Source organism: Arachis stenosperma, chromosome 10 (assembly GCF_014773155.1).
Source record: "Arachis stenosperma cultivar V10309 chromosome 10, arast.V10309.gnm1.PFL2, whole genome shotgun sequence".
Taxonomy (NCBI): domain Eukaryota; kingdom Viridiplantae; phylum Streptophyta; class Magnoliopsida; order Fabales; family Fabaceae; genus Arachis; species Arachis stenosperma.
Window position 1 is genome coordinate 13035124 of NC_080386.1, and position 12008 is coordinate 13047131.

Consider the following 12008-nt stretch of genomic DNA (forward strand, 5'->3'; position numbering starts at 1 on the left):
AAGCTCAGAGTGAATGTCCAAACCTTCAGACAAAAGAAAGGTGAATCCCTCTATGAAGCTTGGGAAAGATACAAGCAATTAACTAAAAGGTGTCCTTCTGACATGTTTCCAGAATGGAGCATCATATGTATATTCTATGATGGTCTGTCTGAGTTATTCAAAATGCCATTGAACCACTCTGCTGGTGGATCTCTTCTTATGAAAATGCCTGCAGAAGCCTAGGAACTCATTGAAATAGTTGCAAATAACCAGTTTATATATACTTCTGAGAGAAATCCTGTGAATAATGGGGTGACTCAGAGGAAAAGAGTTCTTGAGATTGACACTCTGAATGCCATATTGGCTCAGAACAAAATATTGACTCAGCAAGTCAATATGATTTCTCAGAGTCTGACTGGATTGCAAGCTAAAGATGCCTCCTCTAAAGGAGAAGCTTATGACTCTGAGAATCCTACAATGGAAGAGGTGAATTATATGGGAGAATCCTATGAAAACACCTATAATTCTTCATGGAGGAATTACCCGAATTTCTCATAGAATGATCAACAGAAGCCTCAACAAGGCTTCAATAAAAATAATGATGGGAGAAACAGGTTTGGCAATAGCAAACCTTTTCCATCATCTTCTCAGCAACAGACAGAGAATTCTGAGCAGAGCCTCTCTAGCTTAGTAAACATAGTCTCTGATCTATCTAAGACTACCCTCAATTTCATGATTGAGGCACGGTCCTCCATAAGAAATTTGGAGGCACAAGTGGGTCAACTGAGTAAAAGATTACTGAAACTCCTCCTAGTACTCTCCTAAGCAATACAAAGAGAATCTAAAAAGAGAGTGCAAGGCCATTAATACAACCAAAATGGCCGAACCTATAGAAGAGTAGGAGGACGTGATTCACAGTAAGGAAGACCTCATGGGACATCCACTAGACTACAAGGAGTCCCCTATTGATGAATCACAGGAATCTGAGACTCATCTAGAGACCATAGAGATTTCATTGAACCTACTATTACCATTCATGAGCTCTGACGAATATTCTTCCTCTGAAGAGGACGAAAATGTTACTAAAGAGCAAGTTGCTCAATATCTAGGAGCAATCATGAAGCTGATGCCAAATTATTTGGTAATGAGACTAGGGAGGATGAACCTCCATTGCTCATCAATGAACTAAGTGCATTAGTTCAGCTAAAGTTACCTCAAAAGAAAGAGGATCCCGGAAGGTTCTTGATACCTTGCACCATAAGCACCATGACCTTTGAAAAGGCTCTGTGTGACCTAGGATCAAGTATCAACCTCATGCCACTCTTTGTAATGGAGAAACTAGAGATCTTTAAGGTACAAGCTGTAAGAATCTCACTAGAGATGGCAGACAAATCAAAGAAACAGGCTTATGGACTTGTAGAGGATGTATTGGTAAAAATTGAAGACCTTTACATCTCTGCTGATTTTATAATCCTAGACACTGGGAAGGATGAGGATGAATCCATCATCCTTGGAAGACCCTTCCTAGCCACAGCAAAAGCTGTGATTGATGTAGATAGAGGAGAGCTAGTCCTTCAGTTGAATGAGGACTACCTTGTGTTTAAAGCACAAGGATCTTCTTCTGTAAACATGGGTAAGAAGCATGAAAAGATTCATTCAATTCTCTCCATGCAAAGTCAAGCAAGGCCCCCACATTCAAACTCTAAGTTTGGTGTTGGGAGGCCACAATCATGCTCTAAACACCTGTGAAGCTCTGTAAGAGCTTCCTGTCAAGCTATTGACATTATAGAAACACTTATTGGGAGGCAACCCAATTTTATCTATCTATATTATTACTCTTTCATTTTATTTTCCATTGTTATTTTATGTTTTCTTTAGGATGATGATCATGTGGAGTCACAAAAACAACTGCAAAAATTAAAGCAAAATAAAAAACAGCATAAAAAATAGCACACCCTGGAGGAAGAGCTTACTGGCGTTTAAACGCCAGTAAGGATACCAAAATGGGCGTTTAACGCCCAGTCTGGGCATTAAACGCCAGAACTGGCAGGCAAACTAGCGTTTAAACGCCAGTAAAGGTAGAAAAATGGGCGTTTAAACGCCCATCCTAGCACCATTCTGGGCGTTTAAACGCCAGAACTGGCAGGCAGACTGGCGTTTAAACGCCAAAAAAAGGCATCAGTCTGGCGTTTAAATGCCAGGATTAGCACTCAGAGGGCGTTTACATGCCAGAATGGTGCAAGGATGAGAAATTCTTGACACCTCAGGATCTGTAGACCCCACAGGATCCCCACATACCTCAACTCACTCTCTCTCTTCTCCACACATTCCAATAACACACTTCTCCAAATACCCTTCACCAATCACCTCCATCTCTCTTCACCATCACCTCTTCACTACTCATATCCAAAAACCCCACCTACCTCAACATTCAAATTCACATCATTTCCCTCCCAAACCCAACCCCTAATACACGAACCCTACCCCTCTCTCCACTCCGATATAAACCATCATCCCTCATTCATTTTCACACATCATAAACACTTATTTTCCCCCTTGGCCGAACCACTCACACCTTTCCATCTCCTCCATTTTCTTCTTTTTCTCCTCCCTTCTTTCTTCTCTTGCTCGAGGATGAGCAAACATTTTAAGTTTGGTGTTGGAAAAAGCGTTGCTTTTTTATTTCAATAACTATTAATGGCACCTAAGGCCGGAGAAACCTCTAGAAAGAGGAAAGGAAAGACAATTGCTTCCACCTTTGAGTCATGAGAGATGGAAATGTTCATCTTAAAGGTCCATCAAGACCACTTCTATGAAGTTGTGGCTAAGAAGAAGGTGATCCCCGAGGTCCCCTTCAAGCTCAAAAGGAGCGAATATCTGGAAAATGTGAGATTGGCATTCAACTTGCCAATTATGCAAGGAGATCTTCATCCTTTCACAAGAAGGGTCAACTTTGATCAAAGGTTAGACCAAGTTCTCATGGACATCTGTATGGAAGGAGCCCAATAGAAGAGAGACTCCAAAGTCAAGCCAGTTCAACTAAGAAGGCTTGACCTTAAGCCTGTGGCTAGAGGATGGTTGGAGTTCATCCAACGCTCTATCATTCCTACTAGCAATCGATCTGAAGTAACTGTGGATCGGGCTATCATGATCCATAGCATCATGATTGGAGAGGAAGTAGAAGTTCATGAGATCATACCTCTAGAACTGTACAAAGTGGCTGACAAGCCCTCCACTTTGGCAAGGTTAGCCTTTCCTTATCTCATTTGTCACCTATACAGTTTAGCTGAAATTGTCATAGAGGAAGACATCCTCATTGAAGAGGACAAGCCCATCACTAAAAAGAGGATGGAGCAAACAAGAGAGCCCACTCATGGACCTCAACAAACGCATAAGGAAGTCCCTCATCAAGAAATCCCTGAGATACCTCAAGAGATGTATTTTCCTCCACACAACTATTGGGAACAACTCAACACTTCTCTAGGAGATTTAAGTTCCAATATGGAGCAACTAAGGATGGAGCACCAAGAGCATTCCATCATCATCCATGAAATTAGAGAAGACCAAAGAGCCATGAGGGAGGAGCAACAAAGGCAAGGAAGAGACATTGAGGAGCTCAAGCACTCCATAAGATCTTCAAGAGGAAGAACTAGCCGCCATCACTAAGGTGGACCCGTTCTTATTTTTCTGTTTTTTGATTCCTTATGCTTTATGTTTGTCTATGTTTGTGTCTTTATTACATAATCATTAGTGTCTAGTGTCTATATCTTAAAGCTATGAATAGTTCTATGAATCCTTCACCTTTCTTAAATGAAAAATGTTCCTAATTACAAAAGAACAAGAAGTACATGAATTTTGACTTTTATCTTGAAATTAGTTTAATTATTTTGATATGGTGGCAATACTTTTTGTTTTCTGAATGAATGCTTGAACAATGCATATTTTTTATAGTGAAGTTTATGAATGTTAAATTTGTTGGCTCTTGAAAGAATGATGAAAAAAGAGAAATGTTATTGATAATCTGAAAAATCATAAAATTGATTCTTGAAGCAAGAAAAAGCAGTGAATAACAGAGCTTGCGAAAAAAAAGTGGCAAAAATTAAAAGAAAAAAAAGAAGAGAAAAAGCAAGCAGAAAAAGCCAATAGCCCTTAAAACCAAAAGGCAAAGGTAAAAAGGATCCAAGGCTTTGAGCATTAATGGATAGGAGGGCCCAAAGGAACAAAATATTGGCTTAAGCAGCTAAATCAAGTTGTCCCTAACCATGTGCTTGTGTCATGAAGGTCCAAGTGAAAAGCTTGAGACTGAGTGGTTAAAGTTATGATCCAAAGCAAAAGAGTGTGCTTAAGAACTCTGGACACCTTTAACTGGAGACTCTAGCAAAGCTGAGTCACAATCTAAAAAGATTCACCCAGTTATGTGTCTGTAGCATTTATGTATCCGGTGGTAATACTGGAAAACAAGATGCTTAGGGTCACGACCAAGACTCATAAAGTAGCTGTGTTCAAGAATCAACATACTGAACTAGGAGAATCAATAACACTATCTAAATCTGAGTTCCTAATGGATGCCAATCATTCTGAACTTCAAAGAATAAAGTGGGATGCCAAAACTGTTCAGAGGCAAAAAGCTACTAGCCCCGCTCATCTAATTGGGACTAAGTTTCATTGATATTTTGAGATTTATTATATATTCTCTTCTTTTTATCCTATTTTGTTTTTAGTTGCTTGGGGACAAGCAACAATTTAAGTTTGGTGTTGTGATAAGCGGATAATTTATACGCTTTTTGGCATTGTTTTTACATAGTTTTTAATATGTTTTAGTTACTTTTTTGTATATTTTTATTAGTTTTTATGCAAAAATCATATTTCTGGACTTTACTATGAGTTTATGTGTTTTTCCGTGATTTCAGGTATTTTTTGGCTGAAATTGAGGGACTTGAGCAAAAATTTGATTCAGAGACTGAGAAAGGATTGAAGATGCTGTTGGATTCTGACTTCCCTGCACTTGAAGTTGATTTTCTGGAGCTACAGAACCTCAATTGGCGCTCTCTCAATTGCGTTGGAAATTAGACATCTTGGGCTTTCCAGCAATGTATAATAGTCCATACTTTGCCCGAGATTTGATGGCCCAAACTAGCGTTCAAACGCCCACCGGAGACCCTTTTTCTGGCGTAAAACGCCAGAACTGGCACCAAAGCTGGAGTTAAACGCCCAAACTGGCACCAAAACTGGCGTTTAAACTCCAAGAAGAGCCTATGCACGTGAAAGCTTCAATGCTCAGCCCAAACACACACCAAGTGGGCCCCGGAAGTGATTTCTGCACTATCTACACTTAGTTACTCATTTTCTGTAAACCTAGTTTACTAATTTAGTATAAATAGTACTTTTTACTATTGTATTCATATCTTTATATCATTTTTGAGACTATCTTTGGATCACTTTTGATCTATTGATCACGTTTTGGGGGCTAGCCATTCGGCCATGCCTGGACCTTCATCACTTATGTATTTTCAATGGTGGAGTTTCTACACCTCATAGATTAAGGTGTGGAGCTCTGCTGTTCCTCATGAATCAATGCAAAGTACTATTATTTTTCTATTCAATTCACGCTTATTCTTATTCTAAGATATTCACTTGTACTTCAACCTGATGGATGTGATGATCCGTGACACTCATCATTATCCTCCCTTATGAACGCGTGCCTGACAACCACCTCTGTTCTATCTACAAGAGCTTGAGTGTGTATCTCTTGGCCTCTTGGTTCACGACGCATGGTTGCCTCTCCTAACAACAGCGCCTTCCATTCCGTGAGATCAAAGTCTTCGTGGCATAAGCTAGAATCAATTGGCAGCATTCTTGAGATTCGGAAAGTCTAAACCTTGTCTATGGTATTCTAAGTAGGATCTGGGATGGGATGACTATGACGAGCTTCAAACTCGTGACTGTTGGGCGTAGTGACAGTGTGCAAAAGGATCAATGGATCTTATTCCGACATGATCGAGAACCGACAGCTGATTAGCCATGCGAAAAATCGTAGCGGATATGTTTTCACTGAGAGGACAGATGGTAGCCATTGACAACGGTGATTCACCAACATACAGCTTGCCATGGAAGGGAGTACGCATGATTGGATGAGGACAATAGGAAAGTAGAGGCTCAGAGAGAACAAAGCATCTCCATACGCTTATCTGAAATTCACACCAATGAATTGCATAAGTATCTATATCCTATTTTATGTTTTATTTCTTTTTTAATCATCAAAACCTCATAACCATTTGAATCCGCCTGACTGAGATTTACAAGATGACCATAGCTTGCTTCAAGCCGACAATCTCCGTGGGATCGACCCTTACTCACGTAAGATATTACTTGGACGACCCAGTGCACTTGTTGGTTAGCTGCGCAGAGTTGTGAGAAAAGTGTGAACTCACGATTTCGTCTACCAGTGATCTCCTTTGCTACTAAGATATTGTCTTGGATATTTTGACCTGGTATGAAGCTAGCTTAGTTGCGTGCAATTCGGTCAATAAGTGTGGGCTTGAGTTTGGCTGCGATGATCTTGATTATGCACTTATAACTCACATTTCATAGTTCATTGGATCTAAATTGGTTGATGAATTCTGGAGCTTACACTTTTGGCATGAGAGATATAAGGGTATAGTTATGGTCCTTAACTCGACCCGGGTTGTTCCAGATATCCGTCACATGCATATAGATGTCATCCTATATTGTATCCCAATGCTCTTTATAGAACAGGGCTAGGTAGCTGTCGGGCCCCGAAGCTTTCAACAACCCAATGTTAAAGATTGTTTTCTTTATTTCATCCCTATTGAGTTTGCTGGTCATTTTTTGAATCTGGTTGTGTTGGAGAGGAGCGTAGTGTCCGTCAGTGTTCAGAGTGTATGCCCCTTGATCATCATCTTTATACAGATTCATGAAGAAGTTAAGGGCATGGTTGGCCTGATCTTTCGAATCTTCCATCCATTCCCCTTAGTTGTCCCTAAGTTTGATCACTTTATTTCTTCGTTTTCTTGTCATTGTCTTTGTATGATAATATTAGGTATTTCTATCACCATTGACCAACCAAAGATCTCTAGATTTTTGCATCCAAAGAATTTTTTTCTTTGTTGAGAAGGTCTCAAGCTCTTTATTGAGGGATCTTTCTAATTCATCCAAAGATGAATTTTTTTCATAACTTCGAGCTCTTTGAATGCCCCCAGTGTGGTTTATCAATCTTCTTTTGAATTTCCCAACATGGCCAATGACATTTTTGTTCCAAAAGCATAGATCATGGGTCAAGGAATTGAGAGCAGAGGCTAAGGAGGTGTACTTTCTCCATTTGGCTTTTATAAAATTCCTATACTTAGGGTTGAGGTTCCACATAGCTTCTTAATGAAACGATCTTTCTCTTTTATCGGGCTTCTAAGGATCATAGCAAATTAGGAGAGGGTGATGATCCAAGTTGCTTCTAGTAAGGGCTTCCACCCCTTGCTTCCAGAAAACTAACTCACCAATTAGCATTTGAGAGTGCTCTATCTAAGCGCTTGAACACCCTGTCAAGACCCTTCCATTGGGGTCCCTTCCATGTGAATTTGGAACCCACATAGCAAATGTCTACCAAAGAGCAGGAATTTATCCAGTGTTTAAATTTTCTGCAGGTTGTTTGGTCTATCCTCACTCCTCCTTTTTTCTCTAGAAGGTCTGCTATCTCATTGTAATCTTCCACCATGAGTCACTGCTCTTTTATATTTTAAGCTATAGCTTTTAATTCAGTCTAGAGCACCCTTTTATTAGCCTTTTGAGGGCTAGTATAAATAGCAGTTAGTAGCCAGCTATCTTTGTTGCTTTGTTTCACCTCCATGTGAATATACTGTTTGTGAGATTTTGACATTGATTGAAAGATCTGGGTCCCTCCAGAGAACCCAAATTCCTCCGCTAAAACCCTTCGTCTCTTCAACATGGCTAAAGTGAAATCCCAATCTCCTAATCACAGATTGTGCTTGCATTCTGCTGCATCTTGTTTCCATCAAGATGGTTATATCTGGTTTATGATTTCTACCAATTTTCTAAAAGAGTGCAGCCAAAAGCCTTACTAACTGCACCCCTACAATTTCAGGCAAAAATAATCATTAAAACCAATTTAAGTGCAAGACCCCAATCGAGTGAACACTCTCAGTTTGCGCTGAGTAGCCCCCTGCTGCCAAAGTGGTCTCAGCCTAATTCGTATCTGATAGCCCTTTATTCTTAGGTATTTTGTCCACGTTTTTCATAGGGTCCTGATCATCGCCTTTTTCTTGAAGCCTCCCTTCTTCATATCTTCGGGCAACTTCTATCATTAGCTCCGTCTGTATTAAGTGAAGGTCTGGTGGCTCCTTTTCTTGTTGGTCCTCCATCTCCTCATCAACAAAAGAAGGTTTTGGTACCATATAATCCTCCATAGACACTTCTGGATTATGATAGAGGTTGGCAGGGTTGTGTTCCGATCTAGTTAGAGAAAGTTGGGGATTTGGGAATAGGTCAAGGTGTTGTTGTTGGTTCAAAGGGAGTTCTATGTCTTTCTTTTCTAAAACGGGTTATGGGTCGACTTCAGTCTTGGGTCGTGTGTCGGGTTTGTTCGAGTTTTTAGGGTCCGGGTCGTTGGTCTTTGTATTTTGGTATATGGAGTTGTGAGCTTGTGTGTCTTTGTTTGGTCTATTGTTGGTGTTTCTTGTTATTTGACTGTTTTGGGAGTTACCAGAGGTTTGCTTGATTTTTTGGGCTTTTGAGGTGTTAGTCTCCTTGTTGGGCTTTGCTAACAGGTTCTATCCAGCGAATTTTGTCTCTGATGGGTCCTCTCTCTCTGATTTTCTCTAACCACCACCTGATTAGGACCATCATTTGTTTCAAATTCCGTTACCTCTTCCTCCATTACCTACAAGGAGGCGAACCTCATACCTGTCACAGTGTCCCATTTCTTTCCCCTTTTTTGCTCCCCTCTCTACTATTTGTCCCCTTCATACCAATTTTTTCTATTCTTTTTCCACGAGCTGGCCTTTGCACCACCATCCAAGGGTCATATTGGTCATCTTTCTCCTAAAGAACTTTTTTGTCCTTGTCTTTTTCAGAAATTTTCATACTACCTTCTTGTGTTTTGTCTCCTGTCTGTTCATTTGCCTTCGTACCTCCATTCTCCTTCTGGTTTGTCTTTGTCCCTATTAGTACCGGTTGTCTGCTGCCATTATTTTTTGCACAATTTATTTTCTCGTTTCCTACCATTCCGCAAGAAAAACAAATGTTGTAAATCCCTTCATATTCCACCAGGTATCGAACCCCGTTGATGGCGTATTATGATACTAGTGGCTCATTAAGATCTATCTCAACACATAACCTTGCAAACTTCCCTCGACACTTGTCAGCAGTATTAGTGTCCACCTTGATTGTTCTTCTAATTATGTTGTCTATCCTTTTCAACATATTATCTCCGTAGTATTCAATTGCTAAATTTGGGAGTTTCACCCAAGCTGCAATGGAGTCAATGGTTACTTCTTCCGGGTTAAAATTCGGTTTCCATGGGCAGACTATAAGGTAATGATCTAGTATTTTTCATGATCCTCCGGTGAAGGCAAAATCTAAGTCTTATAGGGAATAAAATTTTACGATAAAAGAATCATTCCCAAGGTCAATCACTTCAATACTACCTTTCCTTTTCCACATAGTTTCTAGCCTCCTTGTAATTTCTAGAAAGGATATCTTCCTTCCTAGGAGTTTCACTATGAGGGTGTCCCACCAGATGTGTCTGAGTGTCTTTATTGCTGCCTCGTTTAGGACGAAGTTGAAGATCCCATCCATTCTTTACACTCTAATCTCAGGGGTTTTGTTGCTCATTTTTGTTGTCTCTTTAGTGCCTCTGTTTTCCTCCTCCTTATCCCTGACCTCCATGTTGGTGTCAGATTCTTTAGACTCTTCCCCCTCGGACAATGAAAAAATGTCATCCTCCATCTCCATGGGGATCATCCCTCCTCTCATTGTGTCACTGAATGACTTTTTTTTTTGGGCCTCCACCACTAGTAGTTGCACTATCTCCATATTTGAATGTTGTTGCTCTCCTAGCATCTATTTCTCTTCTTTGGGGACTAGAGAGGTATCTCCTGTAAAGACTTGATCTTCTCCCATCTTATGTACCTTTCTTCCACTCTTTAGAGTAGTGTTTTTCTCTTCTCCTGGTGGTTGTTTTGGATCATGAGTCCTGAATTATCTTCTACGGACATAACCTCCTCTCATGGGCAGTGTTTGGCAGCGGTCACCGAAAGTATGATGGAGGTCTCACTAGTGAAGTATGTGCTTAAGAGTAAAGCTCAAAAACACAAACTTTATTCAACATTATGAACATGTTTTTCTTTTTCGGTTATTTTTTTTTATTAAAAGCAGGTGAATTTTATTAGATGGATTAAAAATGTTTGAGTCCACGAGATGGACTTCACACAATGGTAAAGAGGGAGAAAATCTATTACAACATTCAAGAATGTAATAAAAAAACATTGCTAATGAGCTATAACTCAAATGACATAGTCTTTTCTTCCTCACCTAGAGGTCTTGAGTTTGAGTCCCACCGATTGCAACCGATCAAAAAATCTCCTAGTTGTTGCTTCAACCTGCAACGTGTGGTAAACATGTGAAGAGTGTGTAAGTGTGATGCCTAAGATTGAAGGTTGTCCAATCTATCTAACAAAAAACATATTAAAAAAAGAAGTAATTTTATCCTCTTTTTTCATTTAACATTCACAAACTCTCCTAAAATAAGAGCTTTCAAAGACTGCCACATCAACTATTGCTTGTGGTACTATGGAGATTCCTTCAAAGATTATTTTATTTCGGGCTTTTCATATTTTTCAGAAAAGGTAAGCTGCCGAAATTGTTACTTTTCTTCCATCCCTATTAGTCTTCATCTTCCCTAGAAACAATAATCACAATTGTGAAACCTTTATGTTCTTTCGCAATTCTGGAACTTCTATGCCGAGTTCTACCATGATACCAACTTGTAATGATCAAATTCCTAATATATCATTATCACACCAAAAAACATATATTATGATAAAGAATAAATTACTATTTGTACCCATAAAAGATACAGATGCTGACAAATGTACCCATATAAGAATAAAACGATAATTATAACCATGAAAGATGGCTTCCGTGTGCCAAGAGTACCCGGACGTTGGTTACACAATTAGTCCATTAAGGTATTCTTGGCACACGGAAGCTATCTTCCGCGGATACAATTGTCGTTTTATTCTTATATGGATACATTTGTATTTTTCATGGATACAAATGGTAATTTATTCTATGATAAATATCAAAAATAAAAAAGCGTTGTTCTTATGGTAATAAGTAATTGAAGATTTAACTTGTCATGGTCGTTTGCAAGAGAAAACATATATTATAATAAATATAATTGTATTTTAAATTCTATTAACAATGGGGTGGTGGCGCAGTTGGCTAGCGCGTAGGTCTCATAGTTTAGAGGAATCCTGAGGTCGAGAGTTCGAGCCTCTCTCACCCTATATTTTTCATTTTTCCATTTTTATTTCCTCTGTGCTTCACTGCTTCTTGTAAAGGTCGTTACCTATCATTCCTTCTTGCTCCTTGAAATTTTATTGCACTCCTTTTGCCAAAAACCTTAATTTTTCTTTTTAAATAATTTTAGTTGAACTCACTCTTACCTCACAGCACTTTGTACGCATAATCCGAAGTCCGAACTAGTAAACCTATAGCCATTCTTATAAGATTATGTATCTATATTTTATGTACTTTTTATCCCGATAGAATTACTAATATCTAAATTGTTTTCAAATTTGAATGCTTTAATCAAAGGACCAAGGCGTTTACTACTCTAATCAATCCAACATATTTTATTAAAGATATTCTTAAACATTCTCATAAATACAAAAACAGACAACACTTTGGAAAAAAAAAGAGAATTTTATTGTCTGGACCTTCAAAAAGTAATTAATTCTTACTTCATTTACTAATCGGCAGTATGTTTATAACTT

At 39.0% G+C, this 12008-nt stretch overlaps 2 non-coding genes across 2 annotated transcripts; one reads left to right on the forward strand and one right to left on the reverse strand.

The window, feature by feature from the left end:
• LOC130958788 (small nucleolar RNA R71) lies at positions 1–104 on the reverse strand. Its single transcript, XR_009077893.1, has one exon. It is a non-coding gene; the product is annotated as a small nucleolar RNA R71 (small nucleolar RNA).
• An 11331-nt stretch (positions 105–11435) lies between these two features.
• On the forward strand, positions 11436–11519 carry TRNAM-CAU (transfer RNA methionine (anticodon CAU)). Its single transcript is given in 2 exon segments — positions 11436–11473; positions 11484–11519. It is a non-coding gene; the product is annotated as a tRNA-Met (tRNA).
• The last annotated feature ends 489 nt before the right edge of the window (positions 11520–12008 follow it).